General features: G+C 46.9%; 1 protein-coding gene across 1 annotated transcript in view; it reads left to right on the plus strand.

Annotated features, from left to right (window-relative positions):
- Positions 1 to 2,608: 2,608 nt before the first annotated feature.
- Positions 2,609 to 19,047, plus strand: part of NYX (nyctalopin) — an 89,906-nt gene continuing 73,467 nt past the window's right edge. The window contains 3 exon segments of the mRNA XM_034648752.1: positions 2,609 to 2,780; positions 8,108 to 8,368; positions 14,350 to 14,451. The gene's annotated coding sequence lies outside the window, so the exon portion shown is untranslated.

Genomic DNA, 19,047 nt, shown 5'->3' on the forward strand with positions numbered 1-19,047 from the left:
TTTGAATTTTTTCCTAAATAAAATATCAGGAAGCAAACGAACCCATAAAGCTAGTAGGAAAGGGCGGCTCCAATCTGTGATGATATGTACATATTTTTACATATATTTTCCATTGTATGGGATATTATCTGCATGATCCCTGGGCAGATACGAAATTTCTTGTTTTACAACTCTAACTGTATGTTTTATTTTTACTGTTGAAAAAGACAACACACACACACTCACACTCACACACACACTCACACAGGAATATGGGGAGCATCTGGCTGTGGTGACACAGCGTTGTCATAGTGGCACTATGACGGAGGTGAGCCCAAGAACCGGTGACTCACCAGTAACTACCACCACTTTTGATTTTAAGTTTTCTCTGTGAGCCAGACATTGCTCTCAAGAGTTCTCGCAAGCACCCTGACGTTGAGGAATTGTGGGAGTTTTTTTCCTTAGGTATGATAATGGTAGTGCAATTACTTTTTGTGAGGGGGGGATTCTGACCTTTCAGAGATACGTATTTACCAATGAAAGAAAGTGATGTCTGGGACCTGCCTCCGAATAATCGAGGGGCAGACGTGGGTCAGGGTACAGATGAAATGAGATCCGTCCAATCAGTTGACAGTTGTTGAAGTTGGATGATGGTTAAGTCTTTTAAAAAATTATTCCCTTAGGATAAATTCCCAGGACTCGGCTTATGGGTCAGAGGATGGGATCATTTATGAGCTTTTCTTTTTTTTTTTTTTAAGGTTTTATTTATATGACAGAGAGAGAGAGAGCACAAGCAGGGGGAGCGGCAGGCAGAGGGAGAGGGAGAAGCAGGCTCCCTACTGAGCAGGGAGCCCGATGTGGGGCTTGATCCCAGGACCCTGGGATCATGGCCTGAGCGGAAGGCAGACGCTTCACCGACTGAGCCACCCAGGCACCCCTCATTTATGAGTTTTACGTCAGGTGAGGGCTTTGATTTCGCTCCAGACTGCTAGTGGTGGGTGATCACTGTGTGTGCTCAAACTCCATGGTTCGTGGCTCCCGAAGCACGTGCATTCGTCTTCTCCCATTGTGAACTGTCTGAAAAGCAGGCCAAGGGCATGCCCGTTGCAGCCCGCTGTGTGGGCTAAAGGAGCGTGACAAGAGGCTGGTATTAGCAGAATAAGGACTTCGCAGCTCAAAACAATGCTCGGGACGAGCCCGGGCCCCCTGAGTCCCTGCTCTGCCCCAGCCCCTTCGTCAACACCTGCAAAACACTGACTCCAGTTAACCCCAAGTGTTCCTCAGGACCAGCCCCTTCTCCTTAAACCCCTATTCCGGTTGCCCCCTTTGGGGTTCTCCGTGCATCTATGCCTCTCCCCAGAGTTGCTCCAGCACTGTCAGAGCTGATCCCCCCCAGGCCTTTTTCTCACCCCCAAATCCACTCTCCACCCAGAGGTCGGCATGTCTTCCTAAGGGGTGACGTGGTTGTGCTAGTTTGCTTAGGCAAACTCAGCCACGCTGCTTTGTTTATGTATTTATTTTTTTTAAGTTTTTATTTATTTGTCAGAATGAGAGAGAGAGAGAGAGAGAGGCAGGCAGAGGGAGAAGCAGGCTCCCTGATGAGCAAAGATTTTATTGTTAAGTAATCTCTATGCTCAACGTGGGGCTCCAACTCACAACCCTGAGATCAAGTCTGGGCCAGCCAGGCACCACTCCCCCACCCCGACCCATTATTAATAAATATCTTAGAGATTGTTATTAATAAATATCTTAGAGAAGATACTTTGAGACCATGCATCTATCCTGTTTTTCTTCAAACTTTTGCCCACTGACTTTACCATCCGTCAGTAGGTCCTGCCTGCGATGCTTATTACTGTGTTGTTTGTGTTTCTCTTGTTCCTTCTACATTTATTAATTGGAATTCTGCTGTAAGAAAGAGCTGTTCTGGGGCGCCTGGGTGGCTCAGCCAGTTAAGCATCTGCCTTCAGCTCAGGTTATGATCCCAGGGTCCTGGGATCAAGCCCCGCATTGGGCTTCCTGCTTGGCGGAGAGTTTGCTTCTACCTCTCCCTCTGCCTCTCTTCCTGGCTTGTACTCACTCTCTCTTTCTCTCTGTCTTTCTCTCTCAAATAAATAAATAAAATCTTAAAAAACAAAAACAAAACCAAAAAAACCCCAAAGAATGGATTTGGGGGCAAATGGAGAATAACCTTCACAAGCTAACACTTCCCCCAAGAGTCCTTTCCTTTTTTTTTTTTTAAAGATTTTATTTATTTATTTGACAGAGAGAGAGACAGCCAGTAAGAGAGGGAACACAGGCAGTGGGAGTGGGAGAGGAAGAAGCAGGCTCCCAGAGGAGGAGCCTGATGTGGGGCTCGATCCCAGGACTCTAGGATCACACCCTGAGCCGAAGGCAGACGCTTAACGACTGAGCCACCCAGGTGCCCCAAGAGTCCTTTCCTGACCCCACGTCTGGCTAGGTGCCCACAGCCTCCTGCCAGAGAAGCATCATGCTGTATTGCTTGTTCCCTTGTGGGTCTCTCTCCTAAAGAGTCAGCCCCATGAGAAGAGCGGCTGCATCTCATTCACGCTGTTATTTCTGCTCAGGGATGGCACACCCATAGGAAGTGCTTAATCTGTGTTGTGAGAAGAGATGAGGTCGGGACCATGCGGGCCAGAGAGCTGTAATAGTCACTGGGACCGTCTATTCCTGAATCTGGCCACCCTCCAGCCCTTCAGGGACTGAGCATGCCACACGGTCTTCAAACCTCTGTGCCTTTTATATGCTGTTCCCTCTCCTTGGAATACCAACTGTGACAAGTGGTAAGTGAAATTAGATGGGCAAAATGTCGATAATTGTTGAAAGTGAGCGAGGAGAATATAGGGGTTCAGTATACTGAGACTATACTGGTCTCTCTATAGTTTTGTATGCTTGAGAATTCCCAGAAAAATAGGGTTTCGGAACAGTATTTCTGGGGGCACACGCTGAGTGCCAGACCGTTTGCTCACAGACACTGGGGACACAGAGGTGAAGCAGTCAGACAGATGATGCAAATAGGAAGAGACGGCCCCTCCTCGCACTGGAAAACTCCCCACTGTCCCTTGCCCTATCCAGGCCAGGCTCAGGTGGTCTGCCCTTGAAGCATCCCAGCTGTCTCCTCCAGGACTCCAGCCCGGCACAGAATGGAGAAGGTCTTTTTACTCCTTGCTGAGGACCAAACTGTGCCCCTCCCCCCCATTCCTATGTTGAAGCCCTAACCCCACAGTGTGATGGTATATGGAGATGGCGTCTTTGAAATGTAATTAGGTTTAGATGAGGTCATGAGAGTGGGGCCCTCATGATGGGATTAATGTTCCTATAAGAAGAGACACCAGAAGGGTGCCAGGCTGGCTCAGTAGGTAGGCCATGTGACTCTTGATCTCAGGGTTGTGAGGTCAAGTCCCACGTTGGGCATAGAAGCTTACTTTTTTTTTTTTTAAGACCTTAAAAATTTATTTGAGAGGGAGAGTGAGCAAGACAGAGAGAGAAAGAGCAGGGAGAAGAGCAGAGGGAGAGGGAGAAGCAGACTCCTTGCCGAACAGGGAGCCCAATGTGGGGCTTGATTCCAGGACCCTGAGATCATGACCTGAGCTGAAGGCAGATGCTTAACTGACTGAGGCACCCAGGCATAGAAGCTTACTTAAAAAAGATAAAATGTTTATCTGATACTCTTGGTTTCGGCTCAGGTCATGATCTCAGGATCATGAGATAGAGCCCTGTGTCAGGCTCTGTGCTCGGTGCAGCGTCTGCTTGAGATTCTCTCTCTTCCTCTGCCCCTCCCCCTGCTTCCACTCTTTCTCTGAATAAATAAATTAAAAAAAGATAAATATAAAATAAAAACACAACTATGCACTGTGGTAAAAAATAATAAAAAAAAAGACCCCAGAGAGCTTCCTCTCTCTCCATCACGTGAGGACACCGTGAGAAGGCTGCAAGCTAGGTAGAGAGCTCTCACCAGAACCTGACCATGCTGGCACCCTGATCTCCAATTTCCAGCCTCCAGAACTGTGAGAAAATTTCTGTTGTTGAAGCCACGCAGTCTGTGGTGTTTTGTAATGGCGGCCCCCGCTGACTGAGCACTTCCCTTGAGGTGACAACTGCTCCCACCGCCCCAGTTCTAGGGGTATGGTTCATCGCCCTTGGCCTCAGAGCTGCTGAAGGGTCAAGGGTTCTGAGAGCCATGGTAAAGGCTCCAGATTCAGGGGTCTTGGGGGTGGGAGAAGATGTCTGAGCTCCTTTAGGGCTTTGCATGTATCCCCCCAAACTCAGCAGATGGATTCCCTGACCCAACACTCCCACTCCTGGGTATATCCCCAAGAGAGATGCACATATACATTTACTCCAGGACAAACATGTTCATGGCAGCATTCCTTTTAATAACCCTAAACCGGAAACTGCCCAAATGCCTGTCCCTGACACGGAACAGAGAAATAAATGGCGTCTTCAGACAGTGGAATACCCTACATCCACGAGAATGAACACGCTCTTGGGACAACGCGCATGAATCTCGCAATGCTGACCAAAAAAAAAAAAAAAAAAGCAAACAAATGCGAGGCCGTACTGTATGACTCCGTTCATAGGAAGTTCAAAAAGGGGCAAAATGAATCCGTGATATTAGAAATCAGGAGAGTGGTTATGCTCCACTAAAAGTTTTTATTTTTACTGATTTTTAAAATTTATTTTATTTTTAATTTTTTAAAGATTATTTATTTTTTATTAGGTAATCTTTATGTCCAACGTGGGGCTCCAACTCACGACCCCAAGATCAAGAGTTGCAGGTTTCACCGATGGAGCCAGCCAGGCACCTCCTCACTAGAAGTTTTTAAGTCCATGCTGACAAATGGTTTACAGGGTATGAAGTGCCCGCGCCCATCTGTTACCTCATTCTTTGCTCTTTTTCATGCCCACATACTTTACTGATCTATTATTTAGATACGGCCAAATGCATAAATCTTAAGTGACCAGCTCAATGAGTTTTGCCCCATGTATACACCTGGATAACTCACACCTAGATCAAGTTACAGAACATTCCAGCACTCCCGAGGGTTCCGGCACATTATCTCCTTTTATCTTCATGACAATCTCAGGACAGCAGAGCTGTTATTTGTTCCCGTCACCACCGAGAAAGAGCCTCAGAGACGGTCCTGGCGCCGAGCATTGCGTCCCCGGGGTCAGGATGGTGCTGCCTTTTGTGGCAGAGGGATGACTGAGAGAACTCTTGGCAGCCTTCTCAGCACTCCCTGTCTTGAGCTTGCATCATTAGCCCATGAGGTGACTTCCTGGAAAATGAAGCTCCGTACCCCTTTCCACACAGCCGGGCGGGGGAGTTGGGGTGGCCAAGTGGGAGGTACCAGTTAGTTATTTTTTAGCTCCGGTTATGTTCCAGAGTCATCTCCCAACCATCAACATTCTGGACAATGCCCTGGAGTCTGAGGGTTGTCGGTGCCAGGTGCGGGGACGCTGGAGCCAGGCTAGAAACTGCCCCTGGGGAGGGAGTGGCCCCCAACTCGTCAAACTGGGTGGGCAGGGTGCCTAGAGAGGAACAGGTACCTCTAATCCGTCTGTGCTTCAAAGGAGCGGGGCCTGGAACGGGGCTTAAGCGGAAGCTTCTGGAAGGCCAGTGTGGATGCTCTTGGAGTCCAATTCTCACTGTCCCTTGATCCCCACCTGGGGCTGGGTGAAGTTTGAGGGCTGACTGTAAGCACGCTAGAGCAAAGAGAAGGTGCCCCGTGACCTTTCCTGGGGATTTCTCCCTCCAGTTCAAAGTCCTCCCTCAAACAGGCTCCATCCCCAGGTCACGGCCCTGGGGACACAGCCCAGACATCTGCGTGACCTCTGTTCTTCAAGGGTAACCCAGTAGGCTCCACTGGGGCAAGGATACCCTTGCTCATTGTTCCTCAGAGTTCTGGGAAGTTTCTCAGTCCTCTTACGAGAATACTCTTGACTCTTCCAGTCAGGAACAGAGCTCCCCCACCCGCTGCAGGGGCTGGAACTCCGTTGTCTGAAAGCAGACGACTGCAGACAGGCATGGGGCAGAGGCCTGCCCAGTTTTCCCTCAGGGCAGAGCCCCCTCTAGCCACATTCTCACCGGCTTCTGTGAGTGGGAGGCTGAGGAGCTGGGTGACTCATCCTGTTTCTGGGAAGGAGAGGATCAAAGGTTCTGATGGTTTTCTTTATTTCTCACTGAGATCTGGGTGATGTGAGACACATACAAAGGCTTGACAAAAATTTTGTCTTTTTTTCTATTTTTCTATTAAAACACACACACACACACACACACACACACACACACACACACACGCCTTAACATTCTGAAGCCACAAATGAACTTACACCATCTGCTCATCCCCCAGCCTAGGAACACAATTCCAGGAAGCAGGAGAAGGCCAGCCTGCTGTGGCTGTTATGTGAGGACCTTCGGATGGGAGCAGCTGCTTATCCTCAGTGACTGTTTCCACGTAGACCCATTTCGGGGATTAGCTGTTCTTCTCGGGGCAGAAAGGAAACAGACCCCCACCTCTGCCCAGGGACGAAGAAAAGCTGGGTCTCTAATCCCCCCAACACCACAGGGAGCCAGTGGGGGGGGGCAAGGCAAGAAAACAAACAGCCTCATGTTGCTCAAGGGACTAAGGTTTCACTTGGTTCAAAAAAAAAAAAAAAAGAAAAAGAAAAAAGACAAACCCAAACACAACCCTCTTCCTGTTCCTGGGGACTGAGTTCCTGAGTAACAACGGTCAGCCTCTGCCCCCACAAACAGCTTCATCGGGCTTTGCAACAAGATCCTGGGTGTTGGGCTTTGATATGAATTCTAGCCCTTTTATTTTGGCACATGCCCTCCTGATGTTGTAAAAGTGCGTGTGTAGCGGAGAAGGTACTAGAATCAGTGTGGGACAGGAAGTTATAGAGGCCAAAAAAAAAAAAAAAGATGTATCTTTGCTGTGAGTACGAATGTAGCCACGCCTCAGCCTGAAAGGTCCTTCCAGAGAGAGAAGGAACTGGGCAGCAGAAGTCACATGCCACTCAAGCCTCAGTGAGGTCTGGGTGAAATGGAAACTTCCTGTTTATTTTAGTCCGTTTGAGCCGTGGGGGGAGCGGGGGAGTGGGGGGCAGGGATTTAAACCAGGGCTGTTGGGCTTGGAAAGAATCACAACTTCTGCATCAGTCCGGAAAACTGTGGCGTCGCTCGTCCCATCAACCACGCCCTCCTGTTCCCACCCGAGGACCAGACCGAGATAATACCATAATAACGCACAGGAGTTACCAGGAACTTGCACCAGATGCTTTCAATGAGCTAATTTTATTTATTTTTTTTAAGAGATTTTATTTATTTATTTGACAGAGATAGAGACAGCCAGCGAGAGAGGGAACACAAGCAGGGGGAGTGGGAGAGGAAGAAGCAGGCTCATAGCAGAGGAGCCTGACGTGGGGCTCGATCCCATAACGCCGGGATCACGCCCTGAGCCGAAGGCAGACGCTTAACCGCTGTGCCACCCAGGCGCCCCCAATGAGCTAATTTTAACCTCACGGCACCCTTTGGGGGGTGGGGATGAGAAGCAGACACAATCCTCATTTTGTCAACACATCACCGCCCGCCTGCGGAGGCTGAATGACCCAATCACCGGTTAAACAGCAACTCAAAGGCTGAGTCAGGACCTGGCTTGGCCTCCTTCCTCCCTCTACCCCAGCTACTTCCTCCTCAAGAACTCCAAGCGCTGTTTCTTGGGCCTTGGCTTTCAGCAAGGGGGCCGCCATGATTATTTCCTGGGTGATACTCACACTCGTAAGCACGCCATCCCCACCATCCCCAACCCTGGGGCTCTCCGTGGAAGGGGATCCAACCCCGGGCCCACCCCACAGCTCAGAGTAGTCCCGGGCAGTTTTCAGGATGGTGCACAAGTCGGACTTCCGGAGCTTAGCTCAGGGTGCTCAAACTTGGTCGCACCTGTGCAACATGATAGAGATCCGTAGACCAAGGATGTGGGGAAACTGGAACCCTCATCCATCGCTGGTGGGCTTGTTAAATGGTGCGGCTGCTTGTAGAAAACAGTGTGTCAGAGCCTCAGAGGAGTAAGCTGAGAGTGGCCCTATGACCCAGCCATTCCACTGCTAGGTACCTACCCAAGAGAAGTGAGAACATACGTTCATGCAAGAACTTGGCACACTGGCGTTCACAGCAGCATTAAACACAACAGCCCCAAAGTGGAAACAACCCACATGTCCATTAACGGATGCACGGAGAAACAAAATGTGGTCGATCTGCGCAAGGAAACATGATTCAGCCATTAAACGGAAGGAAGGGTTGGCACCTGCTACATCACAGATGGACCTTGGAAACGTGATGCTGGTACAGTGCGGAAAGGTGAATTTTATGGTATGTTAATTCCCCCTTGGTTAAGCTATTACCAAAAATAACACAGTTGCCTGGGCCCACCTTCTGAGATTCTGGTTTAGCAAGTCTGAGATGGGACCTGGGCACCTGCCTTTTTATAAAGTCCCCTAAATGTCGGGGAGGGAGTGGTTTGCAAAGTGTATGGTGTCACTCATGTCCCCAAAGCGCTAGCTCACTGTCATGCTGGGGATACATGGGAGCCTCTTAGGGGACAATTCAGTGTCGAACCGTGCGTTCCTAGAGGAGAGTACGTAAGAAGTTCAAGAGGGAGAGGACAGTTTGGGTGGCCTGGGAGGGGCGGGGGGGACTGAGCCCTGGAGGATGGGCAAGATTTACACGGACAGAGGGCCTGCATTCCAGGCAGGAGAATGGTCCTGGCAAAGATGTGGAGGTGGGAATGAGCATTGCATGGTTTGTGGTCTGTTTGAACGGACCTAGAGGGTGAACTTGGGGGTGTTGGGGAAGACAGGCTTGGAGGAGTGGGCTGGGGTCCTTCCTGACAGAATGACTATTATCAAAAAGACAAAAAATAGGGGTGCTTGGGTGGCTCAGTTGGTGAAGCGTCTGTCTTTGGCTCAGGTCATGATCTCAGGGTTCTGGGATTGAGCCCCGCCTTGGGCTCCCTGCTCAGTGGGGAGCCTGTTTGTCCCTCTCCCTCTGCCCCCCTTGTGCTTGCTCTCTCTCGCTCACTCTCGCTTTATCTCAAATAAATAAATAAAATCTTAAAAAAGAAAGACAAGAAATAACAAGAGTTGGCGAGGATGTGGAGAAAAAGGAACCCTTGTGCATTGTTAGGAGTGTAAATTGGTATGGCCACTCTGGAAAACAGTGTGAAGGGTCCTCAGAAAATTAAAAACAGAGCCGCCATAGGATCCAGCAATCCCACTTCTGGGTATTTATCTGAAGAAAACAAAAACACCAATTTGAAACGATGCGTGTACTTCCGTGTTTATTGCAGCATTATTTATAATAGCTAAGATGTGGAAGCAGCCCAAGTGTCCATTAACGGATGAAGGGACAAAGGAAATGAAGTGTACATATATACAAGGGAATATCATTGAGCCATAAAAAAGAGTGAAACCTTGCCATTGGAGGCAATCACATGGATGGATCGAGCGCATTGTGCTCAGTGAAATAAGTCAGAGAAAGACAAATACCGTATGATCTCACTTATATGTGCAATCTAAAAACCAAAACAAAGCACACAAAAAAACCAAGCTCACAGATACAGAGAACAGACTGATGTTTGCCAGAGGTAGGGGGTGGGTGAAATGATAGTCTTCCAGTTATAAAATAAATAAGTCCTGGGGACGTAATGTACCGCATGGTGACTATAGTTAATAATACTGTATTGCATATTTGAAAGTTGCCAAGAGAGTAGGATGTAAAAGTTCTTATCGCAAGAAAAAAATGTTTGTAACTATGTATGGTGCTGGATGTTGACGAGACTTATTGCAGTGATCATTTCATAACACAAATATCAAACTGTTAGGTTGTGCACCTGAAACTAATGTAATGTTGTAATTCAGTTATACCTCAATACAAAAAATCGATTCTGGAGAATTCAGATCACAATAGTTCTTCCATGATGGAGAGACAATGCCCCTTCCAACAATATTGGTCAGGCTGTTGCTTTTGAGTAGGAAGATATGATCTAGAAGAAGTGAAAGCCCAACGTTTGTCCCATCCGGCCCCCAGGAATTGTGGGAAGAAACATGGAGGCAGGGCCAGGAGAGGTGTGGCAGTGGATCCCAAGGTTACTTTTCTGGGCTTAAGGCCAGAGAAAGGGTGGAAAGTTGGAGAAGTTGAACAGGAAGCCAGAAGCAGGAGGCCTTTGGTCAGATTCACATTTGGGACCCTGAGAGGAGATGTGTCCTGCACTGCCCCCTGCTGCCAAACACACACTGGGGGCCACATGGGTACGTCTTGGCAACCCAGCATGAAACAGAGATAGAGCAGGGAGGAGTGTACCTTTCCGGGATTTCCTTCCTGTGCCGCATGGCTTGGACAGAAATTTCTGTTCTGGCTGGATTTAGGCCAAGAAGAGGGAGTCAGGCTATAGGTAGAAAGCTTAGCAGTCAACATAAATTGAGCCCCTAGAAAGTTCTGCCCTGGGAAATATAGAAAGAGTGGCACAAAGGCGACCTACAGTTTGAAATCTCAAGAAATGACCCTTGAATCCAAGTCTGGTGAGCTCACTGATGAACAGCGTGAGGAGACCCATACGTTAGGGAAGACTAGGTCAGAAGCTTGAGAGCACCCCCAGCCAAGGGGAGGACAAAAGACTGTCCCTGAAGAGACCAGAAGTGTGGCAGGAAACCTGGCAAAGTGCTGTGTCAAAGAATCTGGGGGAGGCCACAGCTTCAATGACAGATGTTCAGTTCTGGAAGTGCTTGGTGCATGCCCACTGCACGGGGCGGCCATGTTAGGCTAATCCACGTGGTAAGAGCTGGGTCCCTCGTATGCCTCTGAGTCGTCTCACTTGCTTGACATTTCAGGATGGGCAGGCTGAATTCTCCAGGCCTTGAATGTGCTGAGGAGGGGACTGTACTCCTGTTGCATCCCAGCTGACAGGAAAGCAGGTCCCGTTTGGGAGGCCACCCAGGCCCTTACTGGTAGAGTCCCTGCTGGAGCCACACCTATTGTGGGGGGAGAGGTGAGTCAGGGCCTTCAACAGCCCAGGGGAGCACTACCCGTCATTAGGGAGCCTGGGTCCTGGCTGCCAGCCAGAGGACAAGGGAGCAACTCAGTTTCCTTCCACAACCGTGGTTGCAACCTGGGCAGGGTGGCCAATTCCAAGTGCCAGAGTGGCAGAGGCCGTGGGAGTGCCCAGCGGCGGGTGGGCAGGTCACTTGCATGGTCAGGCCTGCCTGGTCCAGATCCCTGAACTGGGCTAGGAGGGCGTGTCAGGCAATTAACCGAGGACGACAGTGGCTGGGCACACAACCCCTGATTTCCACATGACTTGCTGCTTCTTGTTCTTCCTGTCTGGGGTAATTTTAGTTTTGCCTTGGTTGTTACTTTCTTTTTTTTGTTTTAAAGATTTATTTATTTATTTGGGGGGGAGGGGCAGAGGGAGAGGGAGAGAGAGAATCTCAAGTCAACTCCATGCTGAGCGGGGAGCCCCACGAGGGGCTCGATCTCACGACCCTGAGATCAAAACCAAGAGTCAGACGCTTAACCCACTGAGCACCCAGGCGCCCCAGTTGTTACTTTCTATAGCACTTGGTCTGAAAGAGGAGATGAAAAAAAAATAGCCCTTTTATTTGGACCCAGAGAGAGGTTTGGGGATGGATTTTTTTTTATTTTTTGAGTGGAGGCATTTCTTTCTTTTTTAAAAAATCTTTTAAAATATTTTTTAAAATTTTAATTCAATTAATTAACATATAATGTATTATTGGTTTCAGAGGTAGAGGTCAGTGATTCATCAGTCTTATATAATACCCAGTGCTCATTACATCACATGCCCTCTTTAATGTTGGGGATGGATTTTCAAGGCCCTGGTTGAGGAGGGAGTAATGGGGATATCACTTCCTGAGACTCTCGGTCATAAGATATATTCATCCTTGTGACACAAGGTAGTTATGGACACAGTCTCATTTACCAAGTTGTTTTGAGATTTTTAAAAAAGGTTTATTTGAGAGGGAGAGAGTGTGCAAGCAGGGGGAGGGGCCGAGGGAGAGGGACAAGCAGACTCCACACTGAATGTGGAGCCTGACTCGGGAATCAATCCCAGGACCCCAAGATCATGACCTGAGCTGAAATCAAGAGTCTGACAATTAACTGGGCCACCAAGGTGCTGGAAGTTGTTTTGAGATTTTGAATGATTTGAACCTCCTATGTTTTCTGCCAGTTTTTGTGTGTGGAATTTGTTCCCTCAAACTATTAAAGTAGACGACTTTCTGGCATTCAAAGCCGCTGTACTTTGATCCTAACATGATGAAAATCAATCTTCTCCCTCAGTACTCATTGATGTCAACTCCAAGCTTATTCAGTCATTTATTTATTCATCCATCCATCCATCCATCCATCCATCCATCCATACCTGTATTCCCTCATTCATTCAATAAACAGTTTTTGAGCACAGAATGTGTAGCAATGTACTGTTTGAAGCTGGGGGCGCAGAGATGAAAAATACAGTCTATAGAGGCCGAGAGAGAAAATAAAAACCAATTTACCATTCCATGTGATAGTGTTAGGCTAGGTGCTGCATTCCATGTGACAATGTTAGGCTAGGTGCTGCAATGGCCTGCCCCGTTTCCCCTGAGCCCCCTGAGCCCACCTGCAGCTGTGGTAGGCAGGTGAGCACTCTACCTTGAGGCCTGCCTCTCAGCTTCTCAGCCTGAGAAACTGTAGGGACAATCGGGATTGTGGGTGGAGGTTAGCAAAAGGGCATGGGAGTTGGTAAAGAAATGTCCCAGGCTCCCCATCCTCCAGTGTGATAGTTCAGAGGTGTGTCCCCGGCCTCTCAGACAGTGCCTAGCAGGCTTGAGCCCCAGTTGGCCAGGGTGCTAATCAACCCATAAACACAACCTTTATTGGCTTCCCTCTACATCTCACTTTCCCTACCTGAAAAGAATAAAACTATAATTCTTTTTAAAAAAGTTTTATTTATTTGAGAGAGAGAAAGAGAGCGAGGCAGGAGAGGGAGAGGGGCAGTGGGGGAGAGGGAGATTGGGAGGGAGAGAAGCAGACCCCTCCCTGAGCATGAACCCTGAGGCAGGGCTTGATCTCAAGACTCGGAGATCATGGAGCCAAAATCAAGAGTCAGATGTTTAACCCACTGAGCCACCCAGACGCCCCTAAAACTACAATTCTTTCAAGGAAGGAAATCACAGGGTGCCTGGGTGGCTCAGTCGTTAAGTGTCTGCCTTCTGCTCAGGTCAAGATCCCAGGGTCATGGGATCGAGGGGCGCATTGGGCTCTCTGCTTGGTGGGAAGCCTGCTTCTCCCTCTCCCTCTCCCCCTGCTTGTGTTCCCTCTCTCGCTGTCTCTCTCTCTGTGTCAAATAAATAAATAAAATCTTAAAAAAAAAAAAAAAGGAGAAGCCCAAGTGGATCAGGTGAAGACAGAGGAGGGCTTGGGCTCCGGGCAGAGGGGCCTGGAAAGGGTTGTAGGTGTAAGAAACCATGGAGAGTCGCAAGTAGAACCTTTAACCTGCAGGGGGCGCAAGTGCGAGTTGCCAGGGTGGGCGGGGCCAGATCTCCTGCGCAGCCGCGCTTGGGTTGGGCTTCCTGCTTTTCCGCCGCCTCAACGCCGCTTGCCATTTTCCCTCCAATCCCATCCCAGTTTGAAAGTCGGTTCACCGCTTCACCGTGAGCAAATCCTCTACCCAGCCTCCTAACCCCGCTGGCGCCCCCTGGAAAAAAAAAAAGGCAGCGTCTAATATTGAAAAGCCGACTTTTTAGCAAAAGTTTAGAAATATCTGAGGGGGGCTCCAGGCTGGCTCAGTCCGTAGAGCATGCGGCTCTTGATCTCCGGGTTGTGAGGTGGAGCCCCACGCTGGGTGTAAAGATGACTAAAAAATAAAATCTTTAATTAAAAAAAAAAGAAATCTTCGAGGAACATAGGAACAAAACCACATCGGCACCCTGACTTTGGAAGGGAAGAACGTAGATCAAGCAGCGATCAGGCGCCGCTTAATCCCGCAGTATTTAGGGGGCACCTGCTGGGAGCCAGCTGGGTGCCCAGTCAGCACAAGGAAATGGCAGGGCGTCCTTCTCACAGAGGACGTCTCTGTGCCCACTTACAAGTGGACCTTTGCCTGAAAATGAACCATAGCGTTGATACCACGGGGATATAATCAGTTGAACAGAGGGCGAGCAGCACTAAGTTTCTACTTAGCCCTTTCTAGTTTTCTCCCTCCCTTCCTTCCTTTAAAGCAGTGTACTTTTACTCTCTTCAAGTACCCACAAGGGCGGAGCTAATCTTGTTCTTTTGTTTGTGTTTATTTTCCTGAACAGGTAATACACCTTCTTTGTTCTGGAAAGAGTGAACAAGGTAACATGGACACAGCCCTTCTCCTCCTCCTTCTGTCCTCTAGCCAATGGATCACCTCCCCAAAGGTAAACCCTGTGACCAGTTTCTTGTGTATCTTCCAGAAATACCCTATGCATTTACCAACATATATGTTAATATAGGATTATATTTTTCTTTTTTTGGCTGCATATAAATAGCATTCTCTACACCATCTAAACCTTCTATTTTTAACTGAAAATCATTCCTGGAGGACTTTCAATATTAGGGTAACTGGAGGGGCCTCATTCGGGGAGTGTATCATCCTGTATTTGGCTGGCCTACTATTGATAGACATGTAGGGTGCAGACAGTCATTTGCAGTTACAAACAAGGCTGCTGTGTGTATCTTTGTTTCCAGATCGTCTTGCTCAGGTGTGAGTGTATCTGGAGGATGACTTCTTAAAGGAGGAGTTGCTGAGTCAAAGGGATGAGCAACTTTAATTTTCATAAATATTGCCAATTTGCCCTCCATCGAGGTTATGCGAATTTACATGCCAACCGGCAATAAATGCACGCAGCCATTTCTCCACACCCTTTTAAACACAGCGTATTAGTTTTCTATGCCTCATAACAAATTACCTCAAACTCAGTGGCTTAAAACAACACCCATGTATTAGCTCACAGTTCTGAAGGCCAGAAGTCTGGCACAGCATGGCTGGGTTCTCTGCTCAGGGTATCACAAGGTTAAAGTCGAGGTGGCAACCCGACTGAGTTCTTGTCTGGAGATTCTGGGGAGATATCTGCTTCCAAGCTTGCTTTTGGTGAATTTCAGTTCCTTATGGTTGTAGGACTGAACGAGGAGAAGTTGGTTGTACACCAGGGGGTCGGAATTTGGGGGATCTTAGAATTCTGCCTGCCACACATGGTGTTCTGAAACTTTTTGATTTTTGCCGATGTGAGTGATGAGAATGGAATTTATTGGATATTTCTCTTATTATGCTTGCGAATATTTTCTTTCTTAATTTTTTTTTTTTAGAGAGTGTGTGCGAGTGTGTGAACACACCTGCACACGAGCACATGGGAGAGAGAATCTTCCGCAGGCTCCAGGCTCAGCATGGAGCCTGACAGGGGTGGGGGGAGGACTTGATCTCATGACCCTGAGATCATGACCTGAGCCGAAATTAAGAGTTGATGCTTAACTGACTGAGCCACTCAGGTCCCCCGCAAATATTTTCTTGTATTTAAGATCCATTTCCATTTTTTTGGGATGAATGCTATCTGCTTATATTCTTTGCCCCTTTTTCTACTGGGTTCTTGGTCTTTTTTCTTTTCTTTTTGTAAAGATTTTATTTATTCATTTGTCAGAGAGAGAGAGTACAAGTAGGGAGAGTGGCAGGTGGAGGGAAAAGCAGACTCTCTGCTGAGCAAGGAGCCTGATGCGGGACTTGATCCCAGGACCCTGGGATCATGACCTGAGCTGAAGGCAGATGCTTAACCCACTGAGCCACCCAGGCACCCCTTTTTTTTAATTAGAAGAGCTCTTTATATGTTGAGGCTGTTTCCTACCTTTTTTTTTTTTCCACCCACTCCCTCCCACCTTAATGACTTTGTTTGTCCTATTTATTTTACCTGGAACCCCACCCTCCTCTTCATCCTTCTGAAACATCATCCATTCTTTATGGCCCAGAATTCAAACCCACATTACTAATGCCATACTAACGCACACTCCTCAACTCTTGACTCTTTCCTTGTGCCATTCTATGCTTTATGTTTGTTGGTTAATCTTGGCTCCCCAGCTGGGATGTTGAGCTTCTTTACTGCAGGGATCCAAGGAGATTCAAGTATAAGACTGAACATGTGGTATGCACAAAACTGGCATCTATGAACTGAAAAATTGGTGCCTTGAACTGGAAGTTAAAAATTTCATGCTTCCGCTCCACATTTCCTACGTTCATTATAAATATATGTCACCATACACCTCAAATAGCCCTGTCTTTGTAACTTCCATCCATTTTTATAATTATTTTTTAAGTTTATTTATTTATTTTTTAAGTAATCTCTATGCCCAACATGGGGCTTGGACTTACAACCCTGAGGTCAAGAGTTGCATGCTCTTCTGACTGAGCCAGCCTGGTGCCCCCATTTTTATAATTATTAAATGATATTAGAGCATGTTGGTGAGTAATCTGTCATGTAACCGTTTTTTTCTGATAGTTTGTTTCTCTTTGGCATGGCTTAATTAGTGAAATTTGTCTCCAAATCCATAATATTTTTAAAATTTGATTTGATTTTAAATTAATTTAAGATTTTATCAAAGAACATGTTCATTCTTTTTCTTCCTTTTTTTTTTTTTTTAAGTAGGCTCCATGTCCAGTGTGGAGCCCAACATGGAGCCCAGTGTGGGGCTTGAACTCATGACTCTGAGATCAAGACCTGAGCTGAGATCAAGAGTCAGGCGCTTAACTGACTGAGCCACCTGGGTGCCCAAATGTGTTCATTTTTTTCTTTATTTTCTTTTTAAAGATCTTATTTATTTGTTTGAGAGAGAGAGAGAAAGTGATCGGGGAGAGGGGCAGAGGGAGAGGGAGAAGCAGGCTCCCAGCGGAGCAGGGAGCCCGATGTGGGGCTGGATCCCAGGACCTTGGGATCATGACCTGAGCCGAAGGCAGATGCTCAATGACTGAGCCACACAGACGCCCCCTGAATATGTTCATTTTTAAAGAGCTAAGTGGAATGGGAGTTTCATGTTGAATCAGGGCAATCACCCTGCCCTGGCCTTCCCTACCTCCTTCACTTCTCTTCCAAAGGAGATATTTTCAGCCCTTTCTCTTTCTCATATATTTCTCCGTATTTCTAATTCATACACTTTTAAAAAAAGATTTTATTTTTTTAAGTAATCTCTACACCCAATGTAGGGCTTGAACTTAAAACCCCTAGATCAAGAGTCTCATGTTCTACTGACCAAGCCAGCCACACACCCCTAATTAATACACTTAAACCACTCTTTCAATTTTGTAAGTTTAGACATCATTTGTGGCTTCCTGTCATGGTGATGAAGGCAGAGCCTTTTCGTGTACCCTGGTCCCATTTTCCCCTTCTTTTACTCCCCCAACAGGGCTGTTTTGCAATTTTTGGTTAAAACAAGTCACTGTTTATATTATGACCATGCAAATGCTTACTGCTGACGTAGAGTGTGCTGCACGGCCACAATTCTTTTCTTACCCCGCAGTTTTATAAATGGGGGTGTATCAGTAAGGAAGCTGGAAACAACAGAAAATCCATCTTATCAACAGTGGCTTAAACCATAAGGCTCTTTCTTCTCTTCTCTTCCCTTCCCTTCTCTTTTCTTTCTTCTCCACACCCAACATAGGGCTTGAACTCACCACCTCAAGACCAAGAGTTGCATGCTCTATGAGTGAGCCAGCCAGGGGCCTCCTTCTTTCTTTCTTTCTTTCTTTCCAGCCAGGGGCCTCTTTCTTTTTCTTTTTCTTTTTCTTTTTCTTTTTCTTTTTCTTTTTCTTTTTCTTTTTCTCTTTCTTTCTTTCTTTCTTTTTCTTTCTTATCACTGACCTCTACCTCAGAAACCAATAATATATTGTATGTTAATTAATTGAATTTAAATAAAAAACATACACAAAAAAATAAATATATGGAGACAAACATAAATTTATTATAAGTAATATCAGATTATGATTCAGTTTCACCTTATGTATCCTTAGGAATAATGAAAATGGAAGAGGGAAGATTGGGAAGAGACAAATGGGAGACAAATAAGAAAAAAATAGGAAGATGGGACACCTGGGTGGCTCAGTCAGTGAAGCATCTGCCTTTGGCTCAGGTCATGATCTCAGGGTCCTGGAAGGTCCCCCTGTGTCGGGCTCCCTGCTCAGTAGAGAGCCTGCTTCTCCCTCTGCCCCTTCCCCTGCTCGTGTTCTCTGTCTCTCTCAAATAAATAAATAAAATACATTTTTAAAAGACTTTATTTATTTATTTGTCAGAGAGAGAGAATACAAGCAGGGGAGCCGCAGGCAAAGGGAGAGGGAGAAACAGGCTCCCCATTGAGCAAGGAGCCCAATGAGGGATTTGATCCCAGGACCCTGGGATCATGAGCTGAGCCAAAGGCAGATGCCCAACCGACGGAGCCACTGAGGCGTCCCTAAATAAATAAAATCTTAAAAAAAAAAGAAAGAAAAAATAAAACGATGAAAAGGGCAAGAATTAGGAAACTAGAAATAATTTGACAAATACTTATTGAATACCAATTCTTTTTTTTTAATTACATATAATGTATTATTTGTTTCAGGGGTACAGGTCTGTGATTCATTAGTCTTATACAATACACAGCACTCCCCACAACACATACACTCCCCAGTGTCCATCACCCAGCCACCCCATCCCTCCCACCCCCATCCCCTCCAGCAACCCTCAGTTATGGTTTGTCTCCCTCTCTGGTTTCGTCCTGTTTCATTTTTCCCTCTCTTCCCCTATGATCCTCTGCCCTGTTTCTCAAATTCCACATATCAGTGAGATCATATGATAATTGTCTTTCTCTTATTGAGTTATTTTGCTTAGCATAATACCCTCTAGTTCCATCCATGTCATTGCAAATGGCAAGATGTCATCTTTTTGATGGCTGCATAATATTCCATTTATATATATATATATATATATACACACACACACACACACACACACACACACACA

Source organism: Ailuropoda melanoleuca, chromosome X (genome assembly GCF_002007445.2).
Source record: "Ailuropoda melanoleuca isolate Jingjing chromosome X, ASM200744v2, whole genome shotgun sequence".
Classification (NCBI taxonomy): Eukaryota; Metazoa; Chordata; class Mammalia; order Carnivora; family Ursidae; genus Ailuropoda; species Ailuropoda melanoleuca.